General features: G+C 44.7%; 1 protein-coding gene across 4 annotated transcripts in view; it reads right to left on the bottom strand.

Annotated features, from left to right (window-relative positions):
* The window catches only part of LOC143963511 (NACHT, LRR and PYD domains-containing protein 3-like), an 824,666-nt gene that overhangs the window by 800,278 nt on the left and 1,966 nt on the right, over positions 1–22,422 (bottom strand). The gene's annotated exons all lie outside the window — the stretch shown is intronic.

Consider the following 22,422-nt stretch of genomic DNA (forward strand, 5'->3'; position numbering starts at 1 on the left):
TCTTGCATACACACAATCGCACAAATGTTGTCAGAAATTCCGATCGCCAAGAACATGCTGATGTACAACACGTATGACGAGCCTAAGTCAGAAGAGGTGGCGGCGACAGAAGACCAGGCCACCGCTAGTAAAAGAGCTAAAGGAAGAAAGTGGAGGCCCGGCAAGAAGAACCAAAGAGGGGGACAAGACCCCCGAAGAGGGGGACAAGACTCCCGAAGTCGGAAGAAGACCCCCGGGAGGTGACGAAGAAGAAAGCCGGGCTCCTCCGCTAGTAAAAGAGCTAGCAGAAGATAGCGGAGGAGTCCGTCAGGAAGACCCCCCAAGACGGAAGAAGACCCCCGGAGCTGTGCAATAAATTATTTTGAAACCTTGTGTTGTGTTTTATTTACATTTTTTTCACCAGGTGAATGGGTAGGGATACATTGTACCCCAATACTCATACACATAGGGTGGGGGGCCAGTATCTGGGGGCCCCCTTATTAAAGGTGGCTTCCAGATTCTGATAAGCCCCCCGCCCGCAGACCCCGACAACCAATGGCCAGGGTTGTTGGGACAAGGCCCTTGTCCTCATCAACATGAGGACAAGGTTCTTTGGGGTGGGGGGCCGCATGGCCCCCCCTTACCCAAAGCACCCCTCATGTTGAGGGTACGCGGCCTGGTATGGTTTAGGAGGGGGTGCACTCGCTCGTCCCCACCCCCTTTCCTGACCAGCCGGGCTGTGTGCTTGGATAAAGGTCTGATATGGACTTTGGGGGGACCCCCACACCGTTTTTTCGGCGTAGGGCTTCTCCTTTAAGTCCATACCAGGTGATGGGGACAGAGACGTGTCAATCTCGCCCATGGAGGCGGCGACATTGACCTCCTGCGCTAGTCCAAGTCTACCTGGAGCCACGTTCAAAATGAAAGGACTTTCCTCCGTGTGTGGGGAAGTCCGTTCATTTCAAAAGTCCGGCGGAATCCCGCCATAGTCCGCCAGAAAAGTCCGGTTGTGAGTGGGCAGGTCCGCTCGTTCAGAAAGTCCACTAGACTAAGTCCGCCGGATGGTCTGAACGTGTGTACGCGGCATTAGACCTCTAATATGCTCATTTGGGATAAAGAATGTGGTTCTAGTTTTACCCTCTCCGAGTGGAAACATGCCATCCAATCACATTATCAACACTCTCATTAGGTTAAGCACTGAGAACTTATGCTAAAACCGCTACATAGAAGTCATTTAACACCTCTAATTCCGCGTACATGTGATCGGAATTTCGGCCAGCAAAAGACAGATGAGATCTATTCATTGGAATATGTGATCGCATGTAGGCTTCATCGGAATTTTGCTGGCCGAATTCCTGCCAGCCAAAATTTGAGAGCGTGTTCTCAATTTTTCGATGGAAATGGTTTCTATCGGAAATTCCGATCGTCTGTATGCAATTCCGATGCGCAAAATTCCTATGCATGTTCGGAAACAATTCAACGCACGCTCGGAAGCATTAAACTTAATTTTTTTCTCGGCTCGTTCTATTGTTGTACATCACCGCGTTCTTGATGGTCGGAATTTGATGTGACCATGTGTAGGCAAGACAATTTGAGGGGAATTCCATCAGGAAAACCATCAGAGCTTTTTCCGACCAGAATTTCCGATCGTGTGTACGCGGCATAAGATGTTTTCAAATATTTTCAACTAAAAAAACTAACCATGGGGGGCGTGGCTAGCCGCGGAGCGAGATGGCCACCTGAGAACTGAGCTCCGCTCCACGGCAGGTTTACACAACAACCTCGGACCGACGGACCTACCCTCTCTCGCTCATTAGAGAGGGGGAGGTTGTGGGACACACAGCAGCATGCCCGGACGCCGCCATCCGCTGCCACAGCCGCGCCGTGTGACCAAATACTTCGGCCGCATGGATCACACAGGCAACCAAGATGGCGCCGAACGGGACGGCCAGAACACAGGCTCCGCACCGCACAGGCCAGCACAACATAATGTGCCTCTCGCACAATCTTCAACAGACCGGACTGTCAGAGAGGAGGCTGATGAGATGGACAGTCTTCCCCCTCCACCGCTTAACACAGGAGACATGCCACAGGAGAGAGGTAAGAGACTGGCCTCCTCCCCCTGCAATTCTCCTCACAAGGCTCATATGGCTAAAAAGCATCATGGCACTGACCCTAGTCCTGCTCCTGCTTCTCCAGCCCCTTTGTCCACCCTGGCTGCCATACCGGTGACTGATAATCCTGTATCCGAAAGCATGCTAAAATCCATGCTGATCACCCTGCAGAAAGACCTCCACAGGGAGCTACAGCTTTCCCTATCCCAGGCACATGACAGGCTGGATTGCCTGGAGGATAGAGCAGACATGACAGATGAACATCTTTCTGATATGAGTAAAGCTCACAATGAACTCCTTGATGCCCACGATCACCACACAGATGAAATTCAGAAAATAAAATTGAAGCTCGCAGACCTCGAGGACAGGTCCAGGCGTAACAACATAAAATTTAGAGGGGCCCCTGAAACCGTGCAACCTACTGATCTACTAAAATACCTTCAGCAACTTTTCCTTACCCTGCTTCCTAATCTCACACCCCAAGATATGGTCATTGATCGGGCGCACAGAATTGCGAAGCCAGACCACCTCCCAGCTGACACTCCCCGAGATGTCCTAGCCAGGATCCATTTTTATTAGATCAAGGAACAGCTCCTTTGTGCAGCCAGAAATCTGAGGCCCCTGCCAGCTCCATACAGAAAAATTTCTCTTTTTGCGGATTTGTCTCCTGCCACCATGGAGCTCCGTAGAGCATTCTCACCCGTCACATCCCTACTCCAGGAGCACAATATCGCGTACCGCTGGGGTTACCCCACCAAACTACTAGTCACCTACCAGCAAAAAATAGTCCCGATTTTATCCCCCAAAGAGGGATACAAAAAGCAGTCTAACTGGGGCCTACTCCCTATCCACACGAAGTCGCACAAACAGGAGAAGCACCCTGCAGCATCACCACCTCCTCCTCGACGACCTTCAAACAGAATTGACAAGGCCTGATGTCTTCTACAAAGCACTTTGTCCCCTGCATGCGCAAGCCTGCCAGGGCAACCTTTTCAGTCTCACACCCCCACTGAGTTAACGTGTGCCAAGCACAGTGCCGTAAGCTCCTTTCTTTACCTCTGACACTCTACGAGTTTAGTTTATTTTGATTGCTCCTTTTTGTGTGTTTTTTTCTGTTTCTTTTTTTTTTTTCTTATTCTCGCTCTATCATATCGCTGACCCACTGGTGCCCAGCACTCTGTGACTGAACTGCCAGTCCCTGAGGTCTGCTTCATTCTTAATACACTTACATACTAGAGGATATCGTGGTCTTCGCCTTGCTCTTGCAAGCCGAGAATCACAACTTGTAACTTGTGTGGGTTAACGTATGCAGTTGCCATATCTAAGAATTGTGATACCTTGTTCTTTACAGCTTGTGGTCGCGCTCGACACCTGTGCATAGTCTTTACTATCTTAACATTATGCCAATCAAGATAGTATCCCTCAATGCCAAGGGGCTTAATTCCCCTTTCAAAAGAAACCTCCTTTGGAAAGAAGCTTGCAGGCAACAAGCTGATATACTATGTGTACAAGAAACACATTTTGCAAAATCTAATCCACCCAAATGTACACGTAAAAACTACTCCCACTATTTCTTCTCCAATCACGGTAAAAAAAAGGTGTGGAGTGATGGTAGCCATCAACTCCAATCTGACTTTTATCCCACACCAAATTGACACGGATGAAGAAGGTAGATTTATAATAATGACAGCCACGATTGACAACCACCACATAACGTTGGTGAATATCTACGCACCCAATACATCTCAGAGAAAATGTTATAAACAACTTAAGGCCAAATTACAACTGGTCAATCATGAATCCCTAATTATCTGTGGGGACTTTAATGCCATTCCAGATCCCTTGCTAGACTCTACCAATCCTGGCATGAAGGAAACTTCCGCCCTCTCCACGTTTATGGACACTGAAAATCTATATGATCCATGGAGATGTGCACATGATGTTGAGCACGACTACACTTTTTATTCCTACCCTGGTAACTCTTACTCTCGGATTGACCTTTTTCTCACGAACAAAAAAGCTCTCCTACCCACCTCAGAATCCCACATTGGCGCAATCACATGGTCAGACCATGCACCAATTTCCCTGGTCCTGTTCCCCCAATATTGCCCCATTAACCATTCTGTTTGGCGCATGAATTCATCCCTGCTCACCAATCAGAAATATGAACATGTAATAAAATCCGAGATCGAGAGTTTCTTTGAGCACAACTGTGCATCGGTAGCTAATCAAGCTACAGTTTGGTTGGCCCACAAAGCTTCTCTGCGAGGGCTTTTTATGAAATTGGGAGCCCAAGAACGCAGAAGACGTACTGCAGAAATAGATACAATTTTACAACAAATCAAATCCTTGGAAATAGTCCACAAAACCAATCCCACTAAGCTAGTGTTAGACTCCCTTCGTGACCGCAGACGAGACCTTACTGAACTACTGAACCACAAATTTGACTACTACATCAAAAGGCTAAAATTAAAATCATATGCCTTCAGTAATAAATATGGAGCCTTCCTGGCCAAACAAATTAAACAACAGCAACGCAAGTCGAAAATCCCATATCTTCTAAATTCCAAAGGAGCACGCATGACTAGTCCCCTGGACATAGCCAATACGTTTGCATCTTTTTATTCGGACCTCTATAACCTCCAAAAGACAATGTCAGATCCTCCGATAAATACTGACGCTATAGATTCCTTCCTGTCCTCGGTTCAACTACCTACGTTGACACCGACGCAACTGCAAGACTTGTCCGCCCCATTGTCAGTAGCCGAAATTCAGTCCGCTATCAAATCCCTCCCTCTACACAAAGCACCGGGTCCCGATAGATTTGACAATGAATACTATAAGCACTTTACTGACATTCTCTCCCCTCATCTGTGCAATGCATTCAATCAGTACGCTTCCTCTGGTACAATGCCAAAGGAGTGTCTGGAAGCCCTCATAGTAACCCTCCCCAAGCCAGGTAAACCTTCGGACACCCCAGGGAATTTTAGACCCATTTCGCTCTTGAACACTGACACCAAGCCTTATGCTAAGCTATTGGCTCTCCGACTCTCCACGGTGATGACCCAATTGATCCATATAGATCAGGTGGGCTTCATCCCTGGCAGACAAACTTCAGATGGTACCCGACAATTCATTGATATTATCCAATGGGCAGAACACACCAAAACGCCTTCTCTGCTCCTCTCTCTGGATGCAGAGAAGGCGTTTGACAGGGTTCACTGGAAATATCTAGAAGCTGTCCTACAGAAGTTTGGCATATCTGGCACGCTCCTACACACCATCCTATGTCTTTACACAAACCCCAGTGCACGAGTATGGACCTCTGGAGTCATATCAGATCCTTTTTACATCACTAACGGCACACGCCAAGGATGTCCTCTTTCACCCCTAATTTTTGCCATGATCATGGAACCCTTAGCCCAACGTATCCGTTCTGATCCCAAAATTAAAGGCATCACAATAGGCCCGTCAGAACATAAAATAGGCTTATATGCGGATGATGTGATAATTTCGCTCTCTGATCCGCAACAATCACTGACTGCAGTGCAACAAACCCTAGATCAATTTAGCGCGATTTCTTTATATAAAGTGAATCACAGCAAATCCTTGATGTTAGCTTTAGGTCTAGATAAATTAACTATCCAACAAATATCTACATCTTCCCCCTTTTCCTGGTCTAAAAACACATCTCTGACTTATTTAGGAATCCATCTGACCTCTCCCAGTAAACACCTTTTGCGCACTAATTTTTCAGCCCTCGTAGAGAAGCTTCAAAAGCTATCCCTTGAGATGAACCACCCATTTGTATCATGGGCTGGCAGGATTGCTCTGGTTAAAATGTTTCTGCTACCACATATTTTATATGTCTTCCGCACTTTACCGCTACCATTCCTTCCGGTCCATCTGAGATCTCTTCAATCCCTCCTCCACGCATTCATTTGGCATCACAAAAAACCTAGGATCAAAAAACAGAATCTGATGGCTCCAACCTGCATGGGAGGTCTGGGTGCCCCAAACGTTACCCTTTACTACAAGGCAGTCCTTCTGGACCAGCTTAAACTTTGGTGGAATACGTCTACCCCATCCAATTGGGCACAGATAGAGGCAGCAACGCTGCATACCGAACCTAAACTACTTCTCGCTGCCTCACTTCTCGCACCTGGAATACAACATTACCCTCTAGACACTATTTCTGCCTCCCTTAGAGTTTGGACCTCTCTTCCTCAAATGTCAAAGGGTCTACCACATTCCATGCCGCCTTTTATCCCAACTCAGTCGCTCACTGTTAAAATATTCCAAATTCATAATTCGGTACTTATAGGTGTTATAATATATTTATGGCAAGCTTGCAAAACATATTTGGTTTTATGATTAATCATAGTAAATAGTATGTGTGAATGACCTTGATCAAGTGTTCAGTGAAACATACCCTCATCGAAAGCGGAGTTAGTAATACGTTTCTGAATGTAATCAGTTTGAGCATGACATATATGGTATCTTGGTACAGAATGTCATGAGAAGACAAAAATAGACATGTGTCTACGTAGCTAAAGCAATGATACATTGTGGATTATATCTTGTTAAAATAAGTTTAGAGTAGTCTCAGTTATGTTAATACATATTAGTATATAGTTACTTAATGTAAAGTTGCTAATATGTGTTTATATTATGTAAATGTATGGTTATGGCATTATATGAACAGCACATTATGTCACGTATGGAGTGTTACATGTGAGCTTGTCAATCAAGCTCCATATGACTCTTAGTATCTACTTTTGGACCGCACATTGCAGAAGTTAGCAGACATGAATGTGTGCCATACAGGGGCGTAACTAGAAATCACAGGGCCCCATAGCAAAATGTTGTATGGGCCCCCCCCCCAAAAAAAAATAACTAATGCCATTGAACAACAGATTACCACACCCATGTGGCACAGTACCCAGGCAACAGCTTATATTCATTTCGAACAACAAAGTATGCAGTATACTGTATGCAGCCCCTGAAGGACACAGATTGCTGACCTCCATCAGTACAGTGCAGACCCCCCAGCAGTACAGACACCCCCTACCTCAGTGCAGAACCCCAGCAGTACAGACACCCCCTACCTCAGTGCAGAACCCCAGCAGTACAGACACCCCCCCAGTGCAGACCCTCCCAGTGCAGACACCCCCCTCAGTGCAGGACCCCCCAGCAGTATAGACCCCCCTCAGTAGTACAGACCCCCCAGCAGTGCAGACACCCCCCTAGTGCAGACACCCCACTTAGTACAGACACCCCCCATTACAGACCCCCCCCTCAGAGCAGGACCACCCCAGCAGTACAAATACCTCCCAGTGCAGACACCCCCCAGGCCAGACCACCCCCTCAGTACAGACCGACCCCAGTGCAGACACCCCGCTCAGTGCAGGACCCCCCTCAGTGCAGACACCCACCCTCAGTGCAGACCCCCCCCTCAGTAGTGCAGACTCCCCCTCAGTGAAGACCCCCCTCAGTAGTGCAGACACCCCTCCATTACAGACCCCCACTCAGTGCAGGACCCCCCAGCAGTACAGACACCCCCCAGTGCAGACACCCCCTTATTACAGACACCCCCAGCATTGGAGACACCCCCCAGCATTGCAGACACCCCCCCTGAGTAGTGCAGACCCCCCTCAGTGCAGACACCCCTCAGTAGTGCAGACAACCCCCCCATTACAGACCCCCCTCTGTGCAGGACCCCCCAGCTGTGCAGACACTCCCCTCAGTGCAGACACCCCCCCAGCAGTGCAGGCTCCCCCCTCAGTAGTGCAGACTCCCCACCTCAGTGCAGACCCCTTCAGTAGTGCAGACCCCCTTCAGTAGTGCAGACCCCCCTAGTAGTGCAGACCCCCCTCAGTAGTGCAGACCCCCCTCAGTAGTGCAGACCCCCAAAGTAGTGCAGGACACCCCCTCAGTAGTGCAGACTTACCCCTCAGTAGTGCAGGCACCCCCCACAGTAGTGCAGACCCCCCCTCAGCGCAGACCCTCCCCCTCAGTAGTGCAGACCCCCCCACAGTAATGTAGACTCCCCCTCAGTGCAGACCCCCCTCAGTAGTGTAGACCACCCTAGTAGTGCAGACCCCCTCAGTGCAGGACCGCCCTCAGTAGTGCAGACCCCCCTAGTAGTGCAGGACCCCCCTCAGTAGTGCAGGCTCCCCCCACAGTAGTGCAGACCCCCCCTCAGCACAGACCCTCCCCCTCAGTAGTGCAGACCCCCCCGGCAGTAATGTAGACTCCCCCTCAGTGCAGATCCCCCTCAGTAGTGCAGACCCCCCTAGTAGTGCAGGACCCCCCCTCAGTAGTGCAGACTTCCCCCTCAGTAGTGCAAGCTCCCCCCACAGTAGTGCAGACCCTCCCCCTCAGTAGTGCAGACCCTCCCCCTCAGTAGTGCAGACCCTCACCCTCAGTAGTGCAGACCCCCCTCCACAGAAATGTAGACTCCCCCTCAGTGCAGACCCCCCTATGTAGTGTAGACCCCCCTAGTAGTGCAGACCCCCCTCAGTGAAGGACCCCCCCTCAGTAGTGCAGACCCCCCTCAGTGCAGCAGACCCCCCCTCAGTAGTGCAGACCCCCCTCAGTAGTGTAGACCCCCTCAGTGCAGCAGACCCCCCCTCAATAGTGCAGACCCCCCTCAGTGCAGCAGACCCCCCTCAGTAGTGCAGACCCCTCTCAATGCAGGTCCCCCCTCAGTGCAGCAGACCCCCCTCAGTAGTGCAGAACCCCTAGTAGTGCAGACCCCCCTCAGTGCAGGACCCCCCCTCAGTGCTGCAGATCCCCCCAGTGCAGGACCCCCCTCAGTAGTGCAGACCCCCCTCAGTGCAGCAGACCCCCCCCAGTAGTGCAGACCCCCCTCAGTGCAGCAGACCCCCCCTCAATAGTGCAGACCCCCCCCAGTAGTGTAGACCCCCCTCAGTGCAGCAGACCCCCACTCAATGCAGACCCCCTCAGTAGTGCAGACCCCCCCTACATACCTCAGAACAGCGCTGATACACAGTGCAGTGTGTGTCCCTCGAGCGTAGGCTCCTCCTCCTCTGTGGATGTAAACAGAGAGGAGGAGGAGGCGGCTGAGGTCCGTGCTGCTGTGTCCCTGTCCCGGCACGAGGTACAGCGGAGAGCAGTGTTAGTGATGCAGGCGGCTGCCGCTACCCCAGTGTGTCACCCCTCTGGCGGGTGTCACCCGGAGCGGCCAGCACCCGCCCGCTAACACCACTCCCCAGGCCCCAACTCGGCTGCGGGTCCCATAGCGCCCGCGTGGGTCGCTATGGCGGTAGTTCCGCCACTGGTGCCATACAAGGTACTAAGTTTGTGAGGTTATGACGTTCGCATGTAATATTTAAGCCTATGTTTTCAGAGCTCTAGTAGACACTCACACGGGCACTCACACTCAGACACCCACACATGATACTGACATATTCACACAGAGACTGATGACTTGGGACAGCTGAATTCTGTCAGAAGTCTAAGAACGTCATTTCCTGCTTCTTCTTGAAGGACACACAAGACAGCAAGACAGCAGCCATTGAAACACACATGCTTTCATAAGATCATTACAGTGTTTTAATTATTCTATTTTCATATATTTTTACCTACACTGAACTGAACTATTATACTTTTTACATTGTATTTATGATGCCAACTGTGTGACAAATAAACACACACTTTCTTTAAGTCAGTTTGACTATCAATGCTATTGATTCGGAAACGCCTCTGAGATACAGAATATTAGACAATATTAATATTCTTCAATTTTGCGAGCCAGACAGTGCCGTCATTTCTCCATTTTTTACGGAAATCTCAATCCTTGCTGAGGGGGGAGCACAGTCTTGCGGAGATTGAAGTCTCGAGATAAAAGATGGTTCAGAACCTATCAACCAAGAGGCGTTTGTGTTGCATCAGATGTGGTCAACAGTCCAGTATCAGACGGTTGAAGACGAGAAATTCTTCTAAATACGGTGAGTAAAAGTTATGGAATTTATTGATGATATAGCAAGAGAAAGCAAACTAGAGAGTTTAAAGATGTGTCTTTTTACCCAAATGACAGTGACTTATGGGCATATATGTACAATGAATGTTTACAAGCCAATTTGCAGATAGAGAAAAATAAATTTACTGTTATGAAAGAGCGTAAAAAGATATCGAACATTTTGAACCTAGTGAGAATATTTAATAAGATGATTATTAATATTTTACCTGCTAAAAATGTGTGTACACTAAAGCAGACAGAAACTAACAATGTACAGAACACAGGAATACATGAAAATGTGTCCCAAGATTCTTTTAGTTGTCCAAACTGTGAGATTTTTTGTAATTACATAGAGAATCTTGAAGAACAATTAGAATCTAAAAAAATGAATTTGCTAGAGTTACAAAATGACAGTAGACAGGTTGCTGTAATAACTATAGATGACAAAAAGACTGTATCCAAGTCTAAGCTACCTTCTTATATTCCGGAAAATTTGGATATGGAGAATTTTGATGCTACTAATGAAGTAGAAATGAAACATAAAAACTTATTATGTAAAACTGCAAAACTAAAGTTGCAAATACATGACCAACTTATGAAAGTTTTAAAAGATTTTCCAATGTATGACATTGAGGCAAATGTATTTTCCAATTGGGATTTATGTGAGATGTTTGCGGATCGTTTTAATCTGTCAAATGATCAACGCAATTACATATTTCAGTTGTGGGTTCCTGTTAATTTTGCTAAACAAATTAATTCAACTGTTATTGATGACGAAGGTCAGGAAAAACAAAATGACGCGACAGATAGACTACGACAATTATTGCTATGTGCAACTGGTGAGCAAATACCGACCATAGAAATGTTAGATCTATTACAGACTACTGTAGAAGAACGTCCATTTGGGTTTAAAATAAAATTTTGCAAGGTTTATGAAATGATTTTTGGAGTAGATAATGACAATGACCCAGGTTTAAAAATAGCTTTCATAAAAAAATTATACCTTGACCCAACTTCAGTAGCCATAGCACAGGAACGTCAAAATTTTAATGATGTAGTAAGTTTCATTGATAAAATTAGGAGACAATTGAATCAAAGCAATCTCACACACGAGGTAGCTATAATTCAATGTGACAAAAATAGTCAGGCTGCAGACATGTCAGAAAAGACAGGTCATAGCAGGAATGACAAGGACAGGTGCAGACAAATGAGGCAAGGGGAGCATATCATGTGTCTTTACTGTCATAGATCTGACCATATGAGAAAACATTCCTGTAAATTTAAGAGAGATTCACAAATAAAAACTAAAGATATGGAGAATGAAAAATCAGCTTTTGTACAACCTGTTTTTTCATGTCAAGATGAAATTTTGACTGAATTGCCTTATGCCACAGAAGTCAAACAGATCAGTAATTTGTCTGTTAACAGCAGTTCAGACAACACTGTCACTGAAAGAGAAGGTTTATTGCCATTGCCAAAAATAGAATCACATCGCCATTCAATTTCTCTGCCATTACAATATGTAGCACCAATTATATTGGACAAGAATGGTAGACCATATATACAATGTTTGCTGAATGGTAAAAATATTAATTGTCTCATTGACAGTGGATCTGAGATTAGCCTTACCAGAGAAAACATACCTGTGAAACCTAATTCTCCTATGTGTAATATAGTGGGTTTTAATAATACAGGTAATTCCACTGCTAGACAGGTAATTAATGTAACATTTGAGGTACCTGGATTAGTGAAAACTAAAATTAACATTTGGGTTTGTCACAAAGCAGAGAATATACTTGGCATTGATGTAATCAATGAACAAAAGTGGGTGATTGATTTGACAAATAAAAGTATTTGGAAAGATCCACATAGGCCAAAATCAGTGCTTATTGATCCCTCTGTATACAGTAATGTTGGTTCCATTACCAATATGTCTACAGAACAAAAGTGGCCTGATGTTGATGGTAATTGTGCTTTAAAGGAAGTGGTACAAAGTTTTCCAAGTTTGTGGTCAAAGTTTAAAAATGATATTGGAACTTTGAAAAATACAGCATGGAATATTGAGGGAAAAGATCCAGAACCTCTTAGTCAGTATGAGTTACCACTAGAATCAATTGGTTCACTTTCTGCCATTATTCAAGAGTTTGTACAACTTGGAATTGTAAAGAAAGCTAAATCAGTGGTAAATAACTGTATTTGGCCTATCAAAAATACTGATAATTCATATTCTTTATCAGTTGACATGCGGGCATTGAATAAGCACATCACAAATAACCCAGATCTTCCTGATAAATCTAATATAAAGTTAAATTTGAATGCTGAGGACAATGTGTTCTCTGTACTAGAAATCGCTAATAGCCATTTTTCCATTCCTTTAACAAATAGTTGTCAGTACAAGCTAGCATTCACATTCAGAAAAGAGACTTATACGTTCACTCGATTAATACCTGGTCTAGGTATTGGTGATGGTATAGTTCATGAAACTATAGCAAAAATACTTTCAACATTTTCTAGGCCAGACTGCATTTGTCAGCATGTGGATACGATTTTGCTGAGTACTCAGAATATCGATGAACATATTGCTCTTTTGTCTGAGTTGTTTATGATGTTACAAGCTGAAGGTTTAAAATTAAACACAACGAAAGTTCAGCTGATGAAAAGTCAAGTGAAATTCCTTCACATGCAAATTAGGCAAGGAAAGAGACAACTGTTGCAAGAAACAGTTAGAGATATCACTGCAATTCCAACTCCAACAACTCATAAGGCATTGCATCAATTTTTGCATAAAATGAATCTTTGCAAAGAGTTTGTACACTGTTTTGCAGAAAAAGTTAATCCACTATATAATCTTTTGAGAAAAAAAGGTAATATAGTTGACCAATGGGGTCCAAAAGAGAAAAATGCCTTTGAAATGTTGAAAAAAGATTTGCAGAATGCTCCTGCATTAAATACAGTAGAGGTTTGTTCTGAAGTATCTTTTGTTTTGAAAACTCATGTATCTGAGAATGCCATCTCAGTAACATTGTCTCGATTGCTAAAAGGTAAGGAGAAAATAATTGCCTATTTCTCCAGAGTTTTATCAGTTTTGGAAAAGACTTTTGAGCCAGGTGTAAAGCAACTGCTAAGTGTTTACTATGCAATTAAAGCTACAGAGAGCATAGTAAAATCAAACAAAATCATTGTACAGACACCTGACTGCTCACTAAAAGATATTTTTGAGGAAGATAGTTTTAACCAGTTGCCGACCGCCGCACGCCGATGTACGTCGGTAGAATGGCACGGGCAGGCATAAGGACATACATGTACGTCCCTTGCCTCCCGCGGGTCGGGGGCCCGATCGGGCCCCCGCCCGGTGCCTGCGGCGGTCGGTTTTCGTCCGGGAGCGATCCGGGACGAGGGGGCGGCCATTCATTCATGGCCACCCCCTCGCGATCGCTCCCGACGAATAGAAATCCCCGGTGACATCACTTCCTCTCCTGTAATGTAAACACAGGAGAGGAAGTGATGTATTCTCTCCTCCGTGTCGGTATTTTTCGTTCCGACACGGAGGAGAGCGGATCAGTGAGTTGCACCAACACTCTACACACACAGTAGAACATGCCAGGCACACTCACACCCCCCCTTTACCCCCCGATCACCCCCCCAATTACCCCTGCCCCCCAGTCACAGTGACACCAATGTCATTTTTTTTTTTTTTTTTTTGCATTGGTGTCATTTGTGACTGTAATAACTGTTAGGGCAGTTAGAGTTAGCCCCCTTTAGTTCTAATGTACCCCCCTAACCCCCCCAATAAAGGTTTAACCCCGTGATCACCCCCCGTCGCCAGTGTCACTAAGGCTGGGTTCACATTGCAGCGGTTTATGAGAACGAATGTGATTCGCACCGCACTGCAGTGCAAATCACATCCGATCTCTGTGCGATTCGAGTTCAGCCATTCGCCGCACCCGCCGCACCCGCCACACCCGCCGCAAATTCGCACGGGACCCTTTTTTTGGCCCGCAGCAGAATCGGATCGCATGGGTGTTCACACCATGCGATCCGAGTTTGCAGATCGCACTGCGATATGCGAACTGATCTGGGGGTGTCAGTAACATTTCACTGACACTCCCAGCAGTTCGCATAGGGCAGTGTGAACTGCCGCCGGGAGGCATGCGATGCGGGAACCCGCCGCGCATTCGTGGCGTTCCCGCATCGCTCCAGTGTGAACCCAGCCTAATAAGCGATCGTTTTTCTGATCGCTGTATTAGTGTCACAGGTGACGCTAGTTAGGCAGGTAGGTATTTAGGTTCGCTGCAGCTTTTTATAGCGCCAGGGACCCCCATATACTACCGCATAAAGCCCCCTAATTGCCCCCTAGTTAACCCTTTCACCAGTGATCACCATATAACTGTTACAGGTGACGCTGGTTGGTTAGTTATTTTTTTATAGTTTCAGGGCACCCGCCATTTATTACCTAGTCTCACTAGTGTACCCCTAAATTTAGGGGTGTCTACTTTCCAAAATGGGGTCATTTGGGGGGGGTTTGTGCCATCTTGGCATTTTATGGCCTTCAAAACTGTAACGCCCTTAGAAAGCCTGAAGGCGGTGCTTGGTTTTCGGGGCCCCGTACGCGGCTAGGCTCCCAAAAAGTCCCACATATGTGGTATCCCCGTACTCAGGAGAAGCAGCAGAATTTATTTTGGGGTGTCATTTCACATATGCCCATGGCATGCGTGAGCAATATATCATTTAGTGACAACTTTGTGAAAAAAAAAAAAAAAAAAAAAAAAGTTTGTCATTTTCCCGCAACTTGTGGCAAAATATAAAATATTCCATGGACTCAACATGCCTCTCAGCAAATAGCTTGGGGTGTCTACTTTCTAAAATGGGGTCATCTGTGGGGGTTTTGTGCCATCTTGGCATTTTATGGCCTTCAAAACTGTAATAGGTAGTGAGAAGTGAACTCAAAAATTTACGCCCTTAGAAAGCCTGAAGGCGGTGCTTGGTTTTCGGGGCCCCGTACGCGGCTAGGCTCCCAAAAAGTCCCACATATGTGGTATCCCCGTACTCAGGAGAAGCAGCAGAATTTATTTTGGGGTGTCATTTCACATATGCCCATGGCATGCATGAGCAATATATCATTTAGTGACAACTTTGTTAAAAAAAAAAAAAAAAGTTTGTAATTTTCCCGCAACTTGTGGCAAAATATAAAATATTCCATGAACTCAACATGCCTCTCAGCAAATAGCTTGGGGTGTCTACTTTCTAAAATGGGGTCATTTGTGGGGGTTTTGTGCCATCTTGGCATTTTATGGCCTTCAAAACTGTAATAGGTAGTGAGAAGTGAACTCAAAAATTTACGCCCTTAGAAAGCCTGAAGGCGGTGCTTGGTTTTCGGGGCCCCGTACGCGGCTAGGCTCCCAAAAAGTCCCACATATGTGGTATCCCCGTACTCAGGAGAAGCAGCAGAATTTATTTTGGGGTGTCATTTCACATACGCCCATAGCATGTGTGAGCAATATATCATTTAGTGACAACTTTGTGTAAAAAAAAAAAATATTTTTTTTTTGTCATTATTCAATCGCTTGAGGCAAAAAAATAAAATATTCAATGGGCTCAACATGCCTCTTATCAGTTTCCTTGGGGTGTCTACTTTCCAAAATGGGGTCATTTGGGGGGGGTTTGTACTGCCCTGCCATTTTAGCACCTCAAGAAATGAGATAGGCAGTCGTAAACTAAAAGCTGCGTAAATTCCAGAAAACGTACCTTAGTTTGTAGATGTGACAACTTTTGCGCAAACCAATAAATATACAATTATTGACTTTTTTTTTACCAAAGACATGTGGCTGAATACATTTTGGCCTAAATGTATGACTAAAATTGAGTTTATTGGATTTTTCTAATAACAAAAAGTAGAAAATATCATTTTTTTTCAAAATTTGCGGTCTTTTTACGTTTATATCGCAAAAAATAAAAATCGCAGAGGCAATCAAATACCATCAAAAGAAAGCTCTATTTGTGGGAAGAAAAGGACGCAAATTTTGTTTGGGTACAACATTACATGACCGCGCAATTACCAGTTAAAGCAGCGCAGTGCCAAAGTGTAAAAAGACCTCTGGTCATTTACCAGCAAAATGGTCCGGTCTGAAAGTGGTTAAAGAATGTCGTAAAAGATATCCTCTATGGTTCAGAGCTTTATCATGCAAACGCATTCAAATAGATGTAAAAGGAAGACAGCTTCAGAAATGTACACCAGCACATGTTTATACAGCTGTATCTGAGAAGTCTTCATCTCAGGTTTCCAGCATAATAACAGAGAAGGACATAGAATCAGTACTTGTTACTGAAGAACATTCTAACACTAGAATAAAAGCTTCAACACAGAATACAATTACGCATATTTTTAATCTTTTAGAAATGAGAACAAAGGCATAGTCCATTGTTGTCTTTGGGTGATATAAAACCTTTGTTTGTGAAAATATGGATTTGTATCATGACTAAAGAGAAATGTTGCATTCTGTCATACCTAAACTTCACAGACATGTTTTATAGTTGATGTCATTTTAGACAGGATAAGGACAGTACATTGTCATACAGAAGTTCTCTTTGAAGGAAATACAAGATAGTATTATTTTACATATAGTTTAACGAATTCACAAACTTATTTCCTACAATGTTTTAACATTTGTTGAAAAAAAAATAAAAGAAAAAGTTACAAGAATTGAATGTAAATATTTTATGCCTAATTAATGAAACTGCATCTCTTTTACAGATATGGCATCTAAAATCAAATAAATATGGAGGATAGCAAGCTCCTATGAAGAGCAAAGAGAATATCAGGAATATTCAAAGTTAAAGAAGAGATCCTCTCGGAACGAATATTGGATAAAAGATTTATATTTCATATTTATGACTGATTTATCTTATTCAACAAGGTTTTTCTAACCTAACAGAACTTGAAGAAGAAATTTTAAAGACATTTCATGAAGAAAAAATTAATCAGAAGAAACTTTATTTATCTACTATAGATAAACAATTTAGGACTGAAACCTTTATCCACATATATATATTTTTTGATAATCCAATTATTCTGATAGTAATGTTCATATTAAGTTAGGATTATCATTATTATTTTTAATTATTTTTCTTTTTTCATATATTGAATATTTTTAGGTTACAACTGCACAATCATTCTAGTTAGTAGAACATCTTTTGTTCATAATTTAGGAAGCATATCACTATTAATCGAACTATGGAAAGTTATCACAAGTTTTAGAGTGTAAAGTATATTTCCAAAAGAGCTAAAATATTATTTGAGCACAAATATGGAAATATATTATTGCATCATTTATTTATTTTAATAATAATAATAATTATTATTATTATTATTATTATTAATAATTATTGATATGAGTCATGATTATGTTATACTTTAAAAAAAAAACTATACAATTATTTTAAGATTTTGAATAGATACATCTTAGAGGAGTTAAAAGCAAAGAGAATAGCATTTAGAATGAGAGTTATTTCTAGCTGCTTCAGTTCTGAGGAATATTGTGTCCGATCATTTGATACAAGGATGAGTTAATGTGATATAAATGATGTTATGAATGTATTTAATCAATTTGATATGATTAATCATAATTCAGGGGGGATTGTTAAAATATTATTCCAAATTCATAATTCGGTACTTATAGGTGTTATAATATATTTATGGCAAGCTTGCAAAACATATTTGGTTTTATGATTAATCATAGTAAATAGTATGTGTGAATGACCTTGATCAAGTGTTCAGTGAAACATACCCTCATCGAAAGCTGAGTTAGTAATACGTTTCTGAATGTAATCAGTTTGAGCATGACATATATGGTATCTTGGTACAGAATGTCATGAGAAGACAAAAATAGACATGTGTCTACGTAGCTAAAGCAATGATACATTGTGGATTATATATTGTTAAAATAAGTTTAGAGTAGTCTCAGTTATGTTAATACATATTAGTATATAGTTACTTAATGTAAAGTTGCTAATATGTGTTCATATTATGTAAAATGTATGGTTATGACATTATATGAACAGCACATTATGTCACGTATGGAGTGTTACATGTGAGCTTGTCAATCAAGCTCCATATGACTCTGAGTATCTACTTTTGGACCGCACATTGCGTAAGTTAGCAGACATGAATGTGTGCCATACAAGGTACTAAGTTTGTGAGGTTATGACGTTCGCATGTAATATTTAAGCCTATGTTTTCAGAGCTCTAGTAGACACTGACACGGGCACTCACACTCAGACACCCACACATGATACTGACATATTCACACAGAGACTGATGACTTGGGACAGCTGAATTCTGCCAGAAGTCTAAGAACGTCATTTCCTGCTTCTTCTTGAAGGACACACAAGACAGCAAGACAGCAGCCATTGAAACACACATGCTTTCATAAGATCATTACAGCGTTTTAATTATTCTATTTTCATATATTTTTACCTACACTGAACTGAACTATTATACTTTTTACATTGTATTTATGATGCCAACTGTGTGACAAATAAACACACACTTTCTTTAAGTCAGTTTGACTATCAATGCTATTGATCCGGAAACGCCTCTGAGATACAGAATATTAGACAATATTAATATTCTTCACTCACGTTTGTTCTCCCTGACCTCCCAATACAGCCGTGGATTGACGCAGGCATCTTTGATCTCGGAAAGTTGTTCTCTGGCTCACAATTGAGATCTTTCGTGGAGCTCCAAACCTCCTATAACATCTCCCCCAAATCCTTCTATATCTACTTAAGGATCAGATCCTTAATCAACAAACTCGAATGGAAAAACCACCATGGGTTCCTGCACAGTACGATTACATACTTCACCACGAAGAACCCCACCCGCAAGGGCATCTCGTACTTATATAAAGAACTGTCTCGGCCTACAGTAGACCCACTTCAATCACAAATTCTAAAATGGTCTGCACATATCCCGTCTAGTCCACCTAAAGATGTGTGGTACCATGCTCTCTCTCTACCTGCCAAGCTCTCACACTGTACAGCACACTGGGAAGCATTGCAAAAGCTCTTTCAACACTGGTACTATACACCCAACAGACTTGCTAAGATATTCCCAGATACATCATCTCTATGTTGGAGGGGATGCAGGTCCCTAGGCTCTCTTTTTCACATTTGGTGGGAGTGCCCATCTCTCAAAGATTTCTGGTCCCAAATCCGGGCTGTTCTTCATTCAATCACCCATACTACTCTGACCTTCTCACCCTTGGACCTTCTTCTTGGCTTATCAATCCCATCCTGGCCCAAAAATTCCCACACAGTGTCCACCCATGTCTTAATCGCTGCAAGACTGGCAATTGCTCGCAAATGTAAAAATTCACAACCTCCTGATATCCGAGAAGTATTAACCATCTTAAATTCCAACTTTACAATGGAACACAATTTCTCCAAGGCTCATCTTACCACAAAAAAATTCCTCAGGGACTGGGACCCGTGGATCAAGGATCCACGAAGTGTGCAACTCACATAATATCTGGCACCAGATCCACACAGTGAAAAGTTCTGTTCTGTACCATACTCTTGTTGTTTTACCCTATAGATTAATGATAGGCACAATCATTACTCAATATTGTGCAAATAGCGTAAGTAACCCATATTGCGTTCTGCTAATATAGCTGCCTATCCTCTTCATTGAGTTATTGCATTTGTTGATGTTCCATGTTCGATCTTTCTGACAGTGATGTTGTTAACACTCATACTTTAAATCGTTGTTGACACTCATACCTATGTAACAAAGCTCTTATGTTCTTTTACTGTAACAGACTGTATTTGCATTTTCGCTTCTGTAAAGCTTGTATACATCTGTGTACCATGAAAACTTTTCAATAAACATTCAACTATAAAAAAAAAAAAAACTGACCATATCTTTTATCATTGCTTAAGAATTTAGCAATGATAAAAAGCCACAAGAAGAAATAAACCTCTTTATGTCACTCCTCAAATCAGGGCTCAAGTCCTGCGGGAACGCGTGGGAACGGCGTCCCTGCACTATTTTCACAGCGGGAATGCTGTTCCCTTTGCAGGACTCGAGCCGTCTGAATGAGATGTATGCAGAGTAGCGCAAGAAGCGTTTGGCTGTAGTAAGCTCGACCTCCCTTCACACAGCACTGTTCGCTCCCTGGCGGCCCCCCTCTCTTCTCGTCTATGGTCTATCCCAGATGATGTCACTAGCCAATGTGGATAGACGAGAAGAGAGGAGGGGCCGCCGGGGAGCGAACAGCACTGTGTGAAGTGAGGGAGAACTTACTACAGCCAAATGCTTCCTGCGCTACCCTGCATACTGCCTAGTAAGATAGATGATGATGTGCCCTATAATGTGCCCCCTGGTTGGCTATGTGCCCCATGCCCTGATGTGCCCCCCTGCCCTGATTTCCTATGTGCCCCATGCCGTAATGTGCCCCCTGCCCTGATGTCCTATGTGCCCCACTGTGCCCCATTATGTGCCCCATGCAATAATGTGCCCCCTGCCCTGTTGTCCTATGTGCCCCACTGTGCCCCATTATGTGCCCCATGCCGTAATGTGCCCCCTGTCCTGATGTCCTATGTGCCCCACTGTGCCCCATTATGTGCCCCATGCCGTAATGTGCCCCCTGCCCTGATGTCCTATGTGCCCCATTATGTGACCCATGCCGTAATGTGCCCCCTGCCCTGATGTCCTATGTGCCCCACTGTGCCCCATTATGTGTCCCATGCCATAATGTGCCCCCTGCCCTAATGTCCTATGTGCCCCACTGTGCCCCATTATGTGCCCCATGCTGTAATTTGCCCCCTGCCCTGATGTCCTATGTGTCCCACTGTGCACCATAATGTGCCCTGATGTGCCATTTGGCCTGATGTGCCATGTGGCCTGATGTGCCCCGTGCCCTTATGTCCTATGTGCCCTGATGTGCTATGCGCCCCATAATGTGCCCTGATGTGCCATAATGTGCCCTCATGTGCCAACGTTTCCCCATGCCCTGATGTGCCATGTGGCCTGATGTGCCCCGCACCCTTATGTGCTATGTGCCCTGATGTCCTATGTGCCCCACTGTGCCCCATTATTCCCCTATGCCGTAATGTGCCCCCTGCCCTGTTGTCCTATGTGCCCCACTGTGCCCCATTATGTGCCCCATGCCGTAATGTGCCCCCTGTCCTGATGTCCTATGTGCCCCACTGTGCCCCATGCCGTAATGTGCCCCCTGCCCTGATGTCCTATGTGCCCCATTATGTGCCCCATGCCGTAATGTGCCCCCTGCCCTGATGTCCTATGTGCCCCACTGTGCTCCATAATGTGCCCTGATGTGCCATGTGCCCTGATGTGCCATGTGGCCTGATGTGCCCCGTGCCCTGATGTGACATAATGTGCCCTGATGTGCTATGTGCCCCATAATGTGCCCTGATGTGCCATAATGTGCCCTGATGTGCTATGTGCCCCATAATGTGCCCTGATGTGCCATAATGTGCCCTCATGTGCCAACGTTTCACCATGCCCTAATGTGCCATGTGGCCCGATGTGCCCCATGCCCCAATCTGCCCTGTGCCCTTATGTGCTATGTGCCCTAATGTGCTATGTGCCCAATAAAATGCCCTGATGTGCTATGTGCCCCATAATGTGCCCTGATGTGCCATAATGTGCCCTGATGTGCCCCCATGTGCGAACATTTCCCATGCCCTGATGTGCCATGTGGCCTGATGTGCCCCATGCCCTGATGTGCCCCGTGCCCTTATGTGCTATGTGTCCTGATGTGCTATGTGCACCATAATATGTGCACCATAATATGCCCTGATGTGCTATGTGCCCAATAATGTGCCATAATGTTCCCTGATGTGCCCTGCACCCTTATGTGCTATGTGCCCTGATGTGCTATGTGCCCCATAATGTGTCATGATGAGCCATAATGTGCCCTGATGTGCCATAATGTGCCAATGTTTCCCCCATACCCTGATGTGCCGTGTGGCCTGATGTGTCCCATGCCCTGATGTGTCCCATGCCCTGATGTGCCCCATGCCCTGATGTGCTATGTGCCCTGATGTGCTATGTGCCCCAATGTGCCCCATAACATGCCATAATGTCCCCCATAACATGCCATAATGTCCCCCGTGCCCTGATGTGCTATGTGCCCCATGCCCTGATGTGCTATGTGCCCCATAATGTGCCCTGATGTGCCCCATAATGTGCCCTGATGTGCCATAATGTGCCCCGTGCCCTGATGTGCCATGTGTCCTGATGTGTCCCATGCACTGATGTGCCCCATAATGTGCCCTGATGTGCCCCATAATGTGCCCTGATGTGCCATAATGTGCCCCGTGCCC

The sequence above is a fragment of the Lithobates pipiens genome, unplaced genomic scaffold (assembly GCF_037356315.1).
Source record: "Lithobates pipiens isolate NorthernLeopardFrog02 unplaced genomic scaffold, aLitPip1_a1.2 Scaffold_8, whole genome shotgun sequence".
Classification (NCBI taxonomy): Eukaryota; Metazoa; Chordata; class Amphibia; order Anura; family Ranidae; genus Lithobates; species Lithobates pipiens.